Source organism: Pyxicephalus adspersus, chromosome 6 (genome assembly GCF_032062135.1).
Source record: "Pyxicephalus adspersus chromosome 6, UCB_Pads_2.0, whole genome shotgun sequence".
NCBI classification, from domain to species: domain Eukaryota; kingdom Metazoa; phylum Chordata; class Amphibia; order Anura; family Pyxicephalidae; genus Pyxicephalus; species Pyxicephalus adspersus.
Window position 1 is genome coordinate 84,537,704 of NC_092863.1, and position 15,993 is coordinate 84,553,696.

Here is a 15,993-nt window from a genome sequence, read left to right on the forward strand (position 1 = left end):
TTCCCTGTGCTTCTTTAGAAACATATACAGGTAGTCTCCGGGTTAAGGACATCCGACATATGGACGCCTCCTAGATACAAACAGGGCTTCCCTGCTCACTGTGTGCAGGAGGGAGGCTTAAAGGGGAGAGGGGGCGGTTTGCATGACTTGCAGAAAAAATGTTTTGCTAAACACAGCTGAGGTTGTAGGTGATTCTAAAGTCTGAGCCTTTTCTGCAGCCTCTTGTAACTCTTTAATGACCAAGACAAACTCTGCAGTTGTTTCTTTTTGCATATCAAAGCACAGCTTGCTCCAGAAGTTAATAAATGTCTATTAGTCTGTCATTTGCAATCCCTATTTAATGTACAGCGCTGCGTAATATGTTGGCGCTATATAAATCCTGTTTAATAATAATATTAATAATAATTCCTCAGGAATTTTGGTCCTTGTGAACATGAGAGCATCACAGACTTTCTGCAGATTTGTTCCAACACTTGTTGATATAGTATGTAAAGAAGGGGTTCCCTGAGGACCTGCAAGTTATTTTAAGGGGCTCCCCATGTTAAAGAACCACTGCAATAGGCTGTAGCATATAGTTGTAAACAAACCTATATGGAATATTATACTGTTGGAGAGTTGCAAAGGGTGACTTATACTGCCCTTCGTGGTAAACCTATTTTAAATGTTGTAGATAAAATTTCTAGTAAAATAAAACAAAATTCACATATCTTTGTAGGTTTATTAAAAGCGCACCCAAAGCCTTTTATCCTTATTTTTTTTTTTTTACATGCAGATGTGTCCCTTGAGGGATTTATCTTTTCCTCCTATCTTTTTATATTGGAGATACTGAAGGAAGTGAAAGGAAATGTCACCAGAACCTTTTCTCCTCCCTACCTGTATCATCATAACAAGTATAACATTTTAAATTCTCCATCATGTTGAGCACACAATGGTCATGCAAATATAAAGAAAATACATATCCTTAACATAATGGAAGAAACATTAAAAACAAAGATTTGACAAAAAATAGGGAACAAACACTGAAAAGTGAGGTGCAATGTGTTACAGAAAAATTTCCCATTGCATTGTCAATGTAATTGTATTCAGGGCAATGTGATCTTGTCCTCTGTAATCCAAGGCTTCTTACACAGATTTTTTTTACTATGTGATGATTTTCTTTATGAGCAAAATTTAGATGGTGAACTCATAATAAAATAAATATAACTCCACTGGTTTTCCTAAATAAATCAAATAACTAGAAGGTTAGAAAAATGACTCAGCATTCATCTTCAGATGAGAACTTAATGTGCATTTGAACAGATGGTTAACTTCCTTTATTTCAATTAATTTGCTATTGTCAGTTCTATTTTTTATACAGCTGCTGAAAACAAATAGTAATTACAGTGACAGGATGCTGAAGTCTTCTCTGCTGGGTATTTATAAGCATCAGGGATAGAAGGCAAGGAAGTGCTTGAAGATGTGGTGCTCCATGCAGTTTTTTTGTATTGAAAGAAGAATGTTGCAAATAATAGATGCAAATAAGGTGGGGGCATTCAGTAATTGTGTGCAAACCCAGGTCAGCCATTCATAACTAAAGATGGTGCACCCAGTACAAAGATGCGAATATTTGGAAGTGCCTGCTAGGGAGTTCCTATTTATGGAAGTTAGCTTAGCCCTGTTGTTGCATTTTTATTGTCTTTTCCTGTAAAAGCTTGGAAGAAATTCATCTTTCTTGGCCTTTGGCTGTATTTTTCAGTATAAACAGAAGCACAGACAGTCCCAGCTGGTGACCAAACACTATAGATGTCAGAAAACACTGGTGATGGCACCATTACTCAAAGATCTCATTGACAAATTTTGACCTTTCCAAGACTTTCCATCATCTTTGACCATCAAAGCAAGTTTTTAATCCTATTATGAAGTGACCTAGTTGTTGGCAGCAGGAACCACATTATATGGAGCAGGTAGTCAGAGTTGGAGGTGTCACATACCGGCTACAGCTGGAGCTTTAATACATGTGCCATTGGAAAGGTAAGTATACATCATCTTGTTGGGCATAAATGTTAAAGCGCCCTAGTGATAATGTAGCTTTAACATGGAACTCCACCAGAATGTTGTTTTGTATATGTTTGGTAAGGTTTGGTAAGAATTACTCTCAAGCTTTATGAATGTTTGAGTCCTCATTGAGAACATCTGCCACTTAGTGAAGGTTAAGTTCCCCACTGGAAACACACACAGCAACAATATCATATTCTAACACCAGATGTACTGAAAGAAATAAGTTTTTATTGCTAAATGTGTTAAAAACATAACGTTAAAAAAAAAACTATTACATTTTAATGTGAGGAGCCTGAATTTTTAAATAAAGAAATTGAGAAAATAGCTGAAAAGTAACTAACAAAATTGTTTAGAAAGCAGTAACAAAAGCTGAAGTAGAGGGTTGCTGTCTACATTCATACATACATGAATACATACATGAAAGTCTTGAAGAAACATGTCACTTGCTGTTTAAGTGGAAAGATTTCATGCCATGATATCTGTGTCAATAATGTTTTACAGGATACAGAACAGTAAAAAAATATATATATAAATTATTCGGAATTGCTTTTTATAGACACATTCTGGTGCAGCAGATTGCATGCAGAATAGCTTTTCCGCAATCAGCCGGAACAAATATCCTTCATTGGTCTTCCATGTGATAGCCAGATAACTAAAGTTAATAAAGATTTCTATAATACTTATCAAATATGTATGTGGTTTAAAAAAAACTCTAACAGATGTTACATTTGTTAAAGTAAGTATGGACTATATGTATGGAGAAAAATAACGAGTGTGGCCATTGCCATAATATGCTAGATGTCTGGCTGTTTCGGGGTATAATACTCTGATAATCTGAGATGATAAATGGACCATGCATTGAGATTGGGAAGTCAGAGTGAGGTCAATACCTCTAACCTGCATTTTTGTTCCTCATCACTAGCATAGGATTGTAAGTACGGAAGCCATTAGATCAGCTTGGCAGCCAAGGAATTAGTACATTCAGCAGAAGATAACATCTGTAATGCAGCCTCCATAATGCACTCCTCTTGTGTTTGTCAAACTTATCCACTCCTCGCTAAAGCACCGGCGCCTCTCTCCTGCACATGTGGGCAGTTCTGACATCCGGCGCGTCTCTTCTTCCAGATTCAATCAGTATCGCACCTCCCACCAGCCCTATTTAGCTGGCTCAGACACAGTGCTCAATGTTTGTGCAACGTGTCTCCACTACTGCCAAGCCCCCTAGTTCTGCTAAGCCGTTCCCATTCACCTGTCAGTTAACTGAGTGTTTCCCAGTCCAGCTCCTGTGTTTACCCCTGGTTGCCCAGTCTGTTTCCCTGTCGTTTTCCTTGAGCTCTTCCAGTGTTCCCCTGTGTCTGTGGTGACCCCTGTGCCTCCTACGTTCCCCTGTGTCTTTAGTGACCCTGGCTCTCGACCACTGGCTTTGTTTGTGACCTCTCTTGTTTGCTACCTGCCTCAACCTCAGCCTTCCTTGACTATTCTCCCACCGGGTGATTCACTACCACACACTGTTCTGCCTACCTTGGTGTGCTCAAGGACAGCAAGGTGGTAGCAGCCAACAGCACAACATCCTCACCTCTAGAGGTTCTGAAGAAGACCAGACTGCTGCTTAGATTTTGCACCTTGGACCTTCTCAGGGCTCACACCACCACTGTGCAAGCCATAGTGCCGCCTAGAAGCTCTGTCCCTCCCAGTGTGACAGTTTTACTTAAAACTATTGATCAGTGTAACAAAGACATAAAAAAGGCAATATAGATGTTTGTGTTGTTTAAAAAAAAAACTCATCCGATGGCTTCAATACTTTTGGAGGCACTGTCTAAAAACAAGTAAGCAGATTAGGAGCTCCAAGGTCACTCTGGCTCCCCTGATTGTCTGTGACAACTACATACCAATACAGTCACCAATATGCCCCATCCCTCATCCAACAACTGTAGCAGACCATGTAGCACTTGGTAGGCATGGCATGTTTTCTATAATACCCTAATCCCCACCCCTGAGCAATGCAAGAAGATTGAATAAACTAATTCTTCTACAGAAAATTATGGCAGGAGGGGTTAATATGTAATTTAACATTAGCAAAACAAATATCAGAATCCACAAAATCTTAGATGATGTATTTACCATTAATTATATCCATGGTTATAAAAAATGTTGATGGAATGAGCCGCCTGTACACAATATGCAGAACTGGTAAGGAGCTCACACTTTTTTTTACCTTGCCAACCAAGAAATTGAAAGGGTAACCTTCATTTGGCTTACCGGAACTGTCCCTCTATTAGCCTGTCACTGTACAATGAAAAGAGAAGCGGGACACTGATGAGGTAATCTCTCTGTCACTATGCTGCTATTTCTCCTCTAAGTGTTATCCACACACTGTAGCACAATTGCCCTTAAAAACGCATATGTGCCGAATGTCATATTCACTGCTTGAGGACAAACCTCCTTCATTATGAACCTGTAAGGGTAGGTACAGCCAATTAGAATGGCAACTTCCATATGTCTCTCCAAATGGGTTTCTTTTATTTATAATCAATGAAAGATATTCAGTACAAAAAAAGGTTGTTGTAATAACCTTTTACCTTCATGTATGATATAGGATATTTTGTTTTTTCTTCTAATTTTGCAAAACCACATAAAGAGAATTTTAAACAAGAACAGCATAACCAATGTCAAATATGGAACACATTATTAAAAAACAAATCTAAACACAAATAAACATAGAACATAAGAAACCTAGAAATCCCCTTTCTTTAGCCAAATAAAACTAACTTACCAGCACTAAAAGTTTTACTGTACAAAAGTTGACAAAATAACTGTGCGTGGGATCATTCCTGACTGTCCCTTGACATTTCCATCTTGCAAAGAAGGTTTAAACATCCTGTTTAAACATAACTCTATGGAAAAAAATGAAAAGACGGGCAATAGCAAATAACAAGTTAAAAGCCTGCTTCAAATGCCAGTTTTTCTAAGTGCTGCATAAAGCCAAGATAATAAGAGGTTCTACAGATGCAGAGCAAAACAAGTGGTTTGATGTATGTCCAAGTTTAAACAACAATACTTCCATTATGTAGCCCACCCATAGCTGGCTGATGTTTGTCTTGTGCGCGAGTCAACATGTGGGATTTGCCTATAAATACATATTAATGGTTAGGGGTTTCTGTGTTGTCTGCCATGGAGAGGCCTCTTATTAGAAGGACAGCTTGACTTAGAAGTCCACTACAATCACTTGGCATTTAGATTCGCTGAGTAGACATTTTCTTCTTGCTCAGCGGCCACACAATAGTTTCTGTTGTTTGCTCAATGGGAGTAAAATATAAAAACCCACCTGCCATACTCACCAATACTCATTTAAACATGCTCCGTTTATGCACATCAATTTATACCACTCTTTTATAATCAGGTCAAATAAACGTGTAGACCTTCTTTCCATTTTTTAAAGGTTCCACCTATGATAAAGGAAGGGTGCAAAGGCTTTAATTGGGAACATGGTATAACCATATGATATTGGGAGGTTGTGTTATGTAGTCAACACAGAGAGGTACTATGCTGTCAATGGGTGGCGGAGAGATAAATAGGCATTGATATTGACTTGAACGATCTAGCTATAGCACATACTCCAAGTTATCATGGCTCCAGTAATGGCGGCATGGTTGCCATTTGTTGAAGTACCTTTAATGCAGACCAGAACCAATGTCAATAATGCTGTCTACAAAGCAATAAATGGAAAGTTAAGTCACATTGAATAATGGTATCAGATTTATTAGTGTGTCCCATCAGTCCTTTCAGTATAATCCAAGTATTACCACTGCCAGCAAGGCATAACCTGGCCATTGGTAATATTAGGTGTCTGCCCCTGACCACTTGTCACAAGATACCTGTATGGTATCTCTCTCTACTTTTCTTTCCTAAATAGCCCAATGAAGCCTTATTTTGCTTTTAATATTTTCTACATGTGCTGATTCCCACTCAAGGTAACTAAAAATGTTTCATTGATTCTGTTCTGCACTGGATGTTTGGGCTCACACCCCCCTTTCCCATCCCGTTTCATATTCTCAGCAGAACATCCCAGAAAGACTTTCGTTTCATGTTAATTAACAAACTAATGACAGCATTATGTGTTTTGCCAAGCAATGACTTGTATAATTAAATCTCCAGTTAATTTTATGAATGCTGTTTTCACACATCGCTGTACTAGAAAGTCTCTTGGTACATTGTAAATAACGCTGATATTTTTTTTTTAATTAAAGTGAATGATCCCTTCTAAATCATTGAAGATCTGCCAGGCTTCCAGGAAAAAGGGAACGATTCAACACAAAATATGTAAGTGAACAACAATCTCCATCACACTGACCTTGAGGGAATAAATCATAACAATGATCACCTAAACCCACCAGAACTATTTGTACTTTTATGGTATTTTCATCTAAAAATACCAATGTCACATCTAAATGATAGATGAATGGTTTTGAGCTCAACAGCATTTGAGAAGAAAAGAGGGGCAGAAGGACCAAAGATAGACAGTCCCTTCAGTTGAGGAACACTTGGGAGCACAGTCATTGATGTAATGTATCCAATGTATAGCTTGGAAGCCCCATGTGGTTATCAACTACCATTAATCTGGCTCCCCACAATCTCCTTGCATCTCTGTAGACATGTTAGATGACTGAAAAATCTAGCAGCCCCCAACGTTGTTCATTAATCTATCCTGGTGGATTGATGAACAACCAAGTGGATACTACCGGGTTACTTATCTATTAAGGGGAGCACAGCAGGGTGCCGCTCGCTTATCTTCCCCTTTCTATAGAACACAACAGCGCTCAATCTTTCTCCTGCCATTGGAAACAATCATTAAAGATTGTTACAAGCAACAGCAATCTCACGTCCATTTGACATCCGTACAGAGCTTAATTGGACCGTTTTGGCACTGAAAGCTTTACATAAAGATAACGTCAAGCATAGGGAATCAGATTTATACCATTCAAGTTGTAAAAAGAGTGCCAGTTTTTTATAAAGACCTTGATTGTGTTATTTATACACTATGGTTAACTTATTTGTTATATCTGAGTTTGATTTGTGTATTCTGCTTGAATGGTGTCCCTGCTATATATACATTGCTTTGATATAAACTCACATTCATTGAGTGTCATATATTCATATGTATGTGTTTGTTTGTTATCATCAGGCCTGCAGTCACAGAACACTTTGTTATTCATCTTTCCAAGGGCCAGCTAGATTCTAATTTGATTAAATCTTCATTTTCTTTTGATCTGCATATCCTTTGAATATCTTCAAGCTTTTTCATGACATACTGTAGCTGGTGGCAGCAGTGGGATAATTCAAATGCATTGAGCAGTTGCATTGTAGTTTAGCAGGATTAGGCCATGGCAGGTTATGTTATCACTGTCTCTATAACATTGGTGGATTGTTTACTTTGCTTCAGACAGAACAGGTAGTTAGTGGAAATCTCCCAATATGAGGAAAATGTCCCTGTTAGTTACCTCCTGAACAAGATTAATGTATAGCCCTTTAGACAATTTCTCTTTTTGTTCTGTCGACAAAAAAGTTTGGATTTTTCCTTGTCTCCCGTTTTGGTGACAGTGATCACCAGTACAAGTAAAGGGTTAACCCCTTTACAGACAGCAGGAAAAAAAAGATTTAAACCTTTCTATTCCGTTCAACAGATGTAGTAATGTTATTCCAATATTGTTTTTTCTATATCTGGTATCACACCTGCCTGGTGGAAATGCATTAGTGCAATGTGGTGCCAATTAAAACTAACACACTGTGTATGGTGAAGCAAGGCATTTCTGCCACAGTGTGCAAGGTGCACGGAGATATGATGGCAGTTCATTTAAAATGAGTGGGCTTAGTTGCCACAATGCATGTTAAAATGTGGTATAACCCTAAATATGTGAAGCTGGTTAGCTTTTACATTCTTTAAGTATATTTCAAACAAAATAGAAAAAGACTGACAGGGACCAGCAATTAGAGCACACAATGATGTTCCCAGGGGGTAGCCATAAGTTGCCTTACATAGTCTCAAATGGTACTAATACTACATGAAGACCTCCATGCAGTTCACAGGGTCACAATTAATGGAAATATTTTCTTTGTTTAGACATGAAAACATATTAGTTGTTCCATTAATAAACTATTTAAATTATTTCTGATATGAAAATTGAGATTTTTTGGCAACAGTTAAAGCTTCATTCCCACTACTAACCACTCATCCTGGCTGCTTATGTATACAGAGGAAGGTCAAAGGTATCCTCTACCAATGAGTTATGATTGTTTGGCAGGCTATATGGTCCTGTCCACATAAATCTTGCCATAAAATGTGCATTTACCATATTTTAGGTATATATGTAAAAACTTCCATTGAATAAAAGCTCTGAGACTTTTGCTGGGTGTCATTATTTTGGATGTGATGTCAGCAGCCCCAGCAGTTGTCAGTCAAGTGATATTCTAAAACATTCTTTCTCAACCTTTTTGACCCCGGAGGAAGCCTTGAAAAGAGGTTTTGTAGAACCCCTGCTAATTTTTCTTTATCAGAGCTTAGTGGGATGAATACCCATTTTACAGTGGTGGTCAGAGTGTGCCACCCTTACAGAAATCCAAAAACATAATTTAATGCCACAGGTACCCTTTGGGGAATCTGTTTTTTGGGAGCAGAAGTTATATTCACTGATTATAGCAAAGTGAGTTGTTTCTAAATTGATCGGTCCTTATTCCAAATTCAACCTCTACTAGAAAAATGTTATCTGTGACTCTGTGGGAGAATTTCTTTTCTGTCCTGTGCTGCGACAAAGTTGCCACTGCGGGATGAAGTTTCTGGAATCTCCCCAGCAGAGCCCCAGGAAGTAGTGAAACATCGGGACAGGTTGTAACCCTTTCTACTACACGCCTTCAATTATAATATAAATGATGTTATAATATTGCCAGCTAGGTGTACTAGGCCTAAGATTTGCTGACCTAAGTGTAAGGCTGGTGACTGTTGTGTGTAGTACCCATCTTGATCTTCTCCCTATTTTTCAAAGAAGCAGTCAAGCGACAAAAATTTGCATTTTGGCAGGAAAATTCTTGTAACATTTAGGTTCTTCTTCAAAAAGAAAACTCAACTCAAAGGACACGAGCCACTTACTGTAAGAGTGGGAAATAAATGTAAATTACAGCATTCAATAGAGGGAAAGGGTGACAGTCACATCACCTAACCTTCTTTAAATATTCTGGGATCAGAAGAGGAAAACACTGTATTGTAGCTCAAGTCTTCATGACAAGCAGCTTAGAGTTGAGGCTGAGACCATTTTGGTTAAATAAAACTGAAATGCGGTAATAATGTGGATATTTTTGACTACATTTTTAAAAATTGCTGTTATACTGATACAGTCATTTTCTGGAACTGGTATGTAGATCACCCCTGAACCTTGCCATGGGGCTCAGAAAGGAAAAATGAGATCAGTAAAATTCTAAGAAATAGGTGATAGTAGTTTTTTTATGAATTACATAAAAACATTCAACATGGCAACAAGTTCTTTTAACAAAAAGGGATGGAAATATTGAGTAAACAATCCTTTAATGTTGTCATTACTAAAAAATTCTTATATATAGGCTTTTTATAGGCTATTTGCATAATAGGTTTGCAGATGACAGATCTTAAAAATGTATTTAAATTGGGAATGGGGGTTCTGCCGTCTCTTTAGTGCCATCTTGACAAATGTGAAAGTGATTACATTTTCTTTCCTGTTCTGTTTAATTGGTCCTTTTTGATCAGCGAGCTGTGAGCAGCAAATCCTGCAAAGCTGTCATTATTTCAGCAGCGCTGATTACATACACAGCGAGATTCCTCTGTGCGTAATCCATTTTGTCTTACAGGACTAGTCAGTTATTACAGTACAGAAGTAATTATCATTTGTAAGGCCTTCATTCATTCATCACCAAATGAAAAGTAGGCAGCCGGCAGATGCAGACGCTTTGTGCACGGGGATAAAAGTAATCTTTGATCTCTGATTCTAGTGACTGAAGATCCTATATAAACAGTGACATAATATTTTCTGAGAATATTGCATTCTGGAGTATCTTACCTGGCTGCTCCCATTTGTGTACCATTGAAGCAGACATTAACTCCAAAAACAAAGTCACCAAGAAAATGTTTCTAGGAGATACAGTATGTAATGAAGTTGTTAAAGCCCCTAATAGTCAAACAACTAAGGAGTAATTAAAAGCCAAAAAAAAAAAATTGGAGTTTGAGTTCCAAAAGTAGGACTTTCAAGGGCCAGATACTTAAAATCAATCAAAACATTTTTCTTCACATAAAAAAATATCTAGATATACACAAACAATTAATAAAACCAAATAAGCATCATATCAGGGTTCTTTAGAGTGAATTGATCCCAATATAGGTAACACTGTACAAAAATATTTGAGGATAGATATCACCTCTCTGGAGAATGGCTTTTTATAGCTGCTTACTACACAGAGGGGAAGAAAGACTCATTCAACGCATTTCGCAACAATATAGCTGCTTCCTCAAGAATAACAGAGATCAAATAATAATCTCCTATTAGCAGGAGATAATGTTGTATCTTTAGCAAGCACACCACCATAGGAACTGATGCCTGTACCACAAACACACAGAGAACACACCAAGGAGCTGGGGTCAAGTAGTACGCCCAATGCTTGTTGGATATTCCACATGGAAGACATTAAGAAACCACTTCAAGACAGCTTCAAAATAAATCAAATAGATTAGCCTGAATCTAACCTGGTGTCTTAAGCTACGTACACACGTCAAATTTTTCTCCCCGATAATCGCCTCAGGGCCTATATGGGGCGAGAATCTGGCGTGTGTACAGCCCGCGGCGTTCAATGTTCGTGGATCCGTCCTGGCGGATCCACGGACGATAAACGACAAGCGATCCTAATGCAAGGGAAGGAGCAGAACGGTGCTGTATGTACAGTAATTGTTCATGCATCATGCGGTTCCTATCATTGGAAAGGATCGTGAAAGATCCTTTCCAACAACAAAAATTGTACGTGTGTACGCGGCTTTAGGGCAGATAGGAGATTCAGTAGTCAAAAAAATAAAGCCCTGGCTCCTGGCGCCTTTTTGTTTTAGCTCTAAGCCGTATAGCCATGTAGTGTTCAGCCTTGTGTGCCGCCTGGGACAATGTAACTTCTCCACATGTGTAGAGGTTGCATTATCAGTGGTCATTCAATGGCCGAAGATGATCACTATCCCTGGGATGTCCTGGTGAGAGCAGCAATTGTAGGTCCTGGACCTGTCATGGCTGCACGGTGGCTGCACACAGGTAAGTTTCAGCCATAATCAGTAAATATGTAGTGCAGTTTTACCCACAGTATACCAACTGTCCCCCTCTGTCACCTGGGAATAAGGTACTAACAATGTTCTCAAACTCTGCTCCTGGCATTTTGTAGAAAGTGAGAACGTTGCAAAATGTTAGACTCTCACAGGAAAAAAAATCACTTTTTTGAGTCATCTTAAATATTAGATTTTTATATCTATAATGTCATATTTTTGATGTGTCATGCAGCAAAACACTTATTTTTAGCCATATTTTTTTTAATAACAGCCAATTTCCTGTTTTTTTTTTTGTAAGTTCTCCTTACTGCACAATCCTCCAAAAGTTATCAACATCCCAGCAGGCTGCAGTAGTGAAGGATAAACTGTTTAAGTTACTGAGCTCTTGTTGATGCAGTTATACGACTCTGCTGAATTTCCTGGAACTTGAGTGTATGACGTGGGTAGATCTTCACCCTTTCAAGCACTTATTTTATTCTCATTCTGATTTTTCTTCAATACTCATTAAATTACCAAACTTGAACAAACTCAGAGAACTGCACTCAAGGACATATAAATGATATTAACTAAATTTAGTAATAATATATGTCTTATAACAAGATGATGCTGTGATTCTATCATTCAGAAGTTCCCAGGCTTTGGTTAGCTATGTTCCAGTAACTTGACATTAATTGATTCATAGAAAGGCTTTGTTCATGGCGTTGTGGTGCGATTACGGCTTTCTCATGCCAACGAACCTCTTCAAGTAGCTTCTTCCTGCAGCAGCCTCATGGAGAATAAATGATGGTGGCAATGATCCAGCTGTCAAATGTGTGGTGCCAGCCGGGAGCCACTTGGGATCATTGGATCCTATTTCTGGTCTAAATCTTCCCCCATAGGTTCTCTATAATGTAACCCAAGCACTGGCCCTGCATTGTACTGTAACCCACTGCCACTTGTGTTGAAATGTTGACCCTGTTCATTACATTGAATAGGGGCAGCACCCAAAATGGACAGAAAACCATGCAACAGTGTGTTGTTACAAAGCACTGCATTCCAACACAGTGAGAAAGTCAGACATTGTTTCCTATACAAAGTCAGATGTCCCTGTGTATTGAACACCATTCCGCACCATTTGAACAAGTGCCAAACCCTGTTATGATGTGACTTACAACGGAAATAGGGTCCTTTCAGGTTATGCATCACTTAAATTACATCACATCTCTCCTACTTAAGGCAAGTAATGGGTAGTGTAGAATTCACATTTATCTACCCCTTCTGATGTTACTATGCAATACCCTAATAACTGCCATTCGTAGTGCTGTGGATTTCACTACCAGAAAGTATTGAACACGATTTGTATTAGGAATGTATTTCAGGGGTTTGAGTTTGTTTGTTTGAGCACTACATAAAAAGAAAAAACAGTTTCCTATTACTGACTGGGACGCTCGGTTTAGGTACCAAAGAAAAAAAAAATGACTCACTACTGATTGAATAAAGTATACTAAGAGTAACCATTCGACATTTTTAACTTCTAGTGTTTCCAGTGAAGGACACTGTTAATACCACAACATACAAAGACATTTTAGACAACTGTGTGCTTTCAGCCTTGGGGTAACAATCTGATTAGGCTCGTTTCTACTCGAACACATGATTTAATGGGATTGGTGTGGAGGAACTGCACAGAGCTTTAACATCAACCTTACTAAACACATTTTGGATAAATTGGAAACCAAATGTAAGCCAGGTCCCCATTCGAGTCACCAGTACCTGACTTCACAATTGATCTACTGGTAAAATGGGCACACGATACCACTAGCCTGCATAAAAGAGTGGAGGTTGGTATTGTTTCAAAGGTGGGTCAACTCTATATTAATGCCTATGGCTTTGGAATGGAATGCCCAACAATGCTCAAATAGATGTGATCTTGGACATTCACAACTTTTTGGCCATATAGTCTAATATTTAGAAACTAATAATAAAAGCCCCCACGCACACATTTACTAACAGGATGTCTGTAATCTTCTGGCCGTATTGTCACAAAAGAATAAATGACCCAAAACAACAAAAAATGAACATCCCAGGATCAACCCTTCCACTACCAGCATCCAAACTCCTAGAAAATGAATCATAACACAGGAAAATCTTGTACCTTCATGACATCCAAAAACAGTCCAACTTAGCTGGGCAATAGAGAAGACAAACAAGCACGGTGGCTCAGTGGTTAGGACTCTGACCTTTGCAGCGCTGGGTCCCAGGTTTCAATCTTGACCATGACACTATCTGCATTGAATTTGGCTGGTTCTCCTCATGTTTGTGTGGGTTTACTCCAGTTAGCTTCCACATTCCAAAGAAAATGCAGTTAGATTTATTGGCTTCCCCCAAAAAGTGACCTTAGTCTGTGTTAATGACATATGACTAGGAGCTACCACTGCTGACACTTCTGCCTCCTGTCACTTGCAGCCCCAACTCACCGGACAGGGACCGGCACCGGTTTGCAGCCCGGGGGTTGGGGACCACTGGTCTAGAATATCCAGGCATTGAAGCGAGATCTTTTAGTGAACTGGCACCAAAGGGTGGAATGGAGGAAAGATGTCCTGTGTTTTTTTGAGTTGCATTGAGTGGAATTTAGATGCAGAACTCAGGTCAGGAATGACTGCTTTCATATTTGTTTTTTTTACTATAAACATTGCTTTGGGAACATCTTTGAACATAATAGATGAAAATATCTTCACATAAGAACTGTGCCATTCTAAGGGTTCTCTGCTTAAAAACATTGTTTTTGAATCATTAATCTAATGGATTTAATAGTGGGGGGAAAAACTAGTTTAGGTTAAGGCACCTTCTATATGATGCCGAAATCTAAGCAGTAAAAGGATTTTCAAGAATTTGTACACACGGTAAACTGTGGTTGACTTTTTACTGGACCATCAAGGTTCTCAGCAGTGAACAGGCATGTAGTGGGCACAATTCATTTGATTTAGAAAATATAAAGAAAAGAAATAAACCCCTAGTGACCCCTGCTGGTGACATTGAAAAATGCATTATATAAACTTAGGTTGAAGGCCAACACTTTATTTGTCAACTAAATTTAGCCAAAAAATGGTATAATTTAAGCTCAAAATGTTCTCCAAATTTCATTTGAACCAAACCTAAAAAATTAAAAAATTGTCAGCAGATAGGTTCATAATTTCAGAACAGACAGGATATGTTATTTCTGCAATAAAAAAAAAAAACAAACCTGTTTGTTCCCATTATTCTCTATAATGTACACCGAGTTATACATGTGTAGGACCCCAGGATAGTTGGCTGCCAGGAATGAATGAACACCCATGCACATTTGAGTTGTATCATTCTGGCGAAACAAGAGGGCCAAAGATCGCAAACCCGACAAGTTTGTTTTATTGCAGAAGAGACATAGTGCGACCCCTCTGCAACAACAGGATCACACGATCCTGCAGGGCTTGCACTGCAACCCTTGTGAAGGACCAACATCTGCACATTTGACTGCTGGTGACAGTGAGCAGTACTAGTACTGCTCACTGCCACTTCTATCCACCACCTAATGTGGCGGCCACATGGAGATGCTACCATGTGGCAGCAGTTCCTGGTGTGATGAACAGTTAAAACACAATGCAACCTCACAACATTTGTTAACCTTGCCTTGCCTGCATGCAGTTTTGTTTAAGGTTTAGTTCCACTTTAACATAAATACAAATCACATCTAATTAGGAGACCTTTTTAAAGTTCTGCTATACAAATATGAGTCTGGCAGGTCAGTGAAAAATGCAGCTGCAGCGCCCTCTGCTGTCTAACGTACACAAAGCAAATCTTTTGTTGGTGGGGGCAAAGGAGTTGATCTTTTCCACATTACCATGCCTTTTTCTGCACTGTCTGTAGGGCTGTCCTGCACAGATTTAATGATCAAGATGTAGCAAGATAACAACACAGACTGCATGATACAGAAGCAGGTATGTACTCAGGGTTATTATTATTATTATTATTATTATTATAGGGTTCAGCTAAGTCTTTGGCCAGCGGAACAGTAGTAAAATCACTAAATGTAACTGCAAAACACTACACAGACAGCTGAATATTTACCGCCATAAGGTCGTAGGTAAATGAAGGGTGCTACTATCATATCATAAAATTACAACAAGCACAATTATTACTCCATCATATAAGACATCAGAATAATACTGCATGTTACTTGCTGTGCTGAGCAATATAGTTTATAGAAAGATGGATATACCCTTCTGCTTCATGTCTATCCTTCCTAGTGCTAATACCCCCAAGTGTTCTCCTGTACACGCTAATAAACATTCAGAGATTAAGGACTGCTAAAGTTAGCTTGTTTTTTCAAGGTACCAGAGCTCTGGGTGGCATTTTATCCTAGCATCCCATGTTTGATACGCTTAGAACATGTGTCTGAAATGCACTGAAAATTTCTTCCATTAATGGCAATTTGCAAGTCTTTATAGGGTTTAGCCTCTATTTCAATACAGAATGTGGTTTTCTGTTTTCCTACTGTAGGTGTTTCTGAAATTTAAATAAAGCAAAGGAATGCAGCATTTTCTTTGCCACACGACCTAAAACTAAAAAAAAAACAGTGTGTATTGCATTAAGAGATCCCATATTTCTATCCTAAAGTATATACG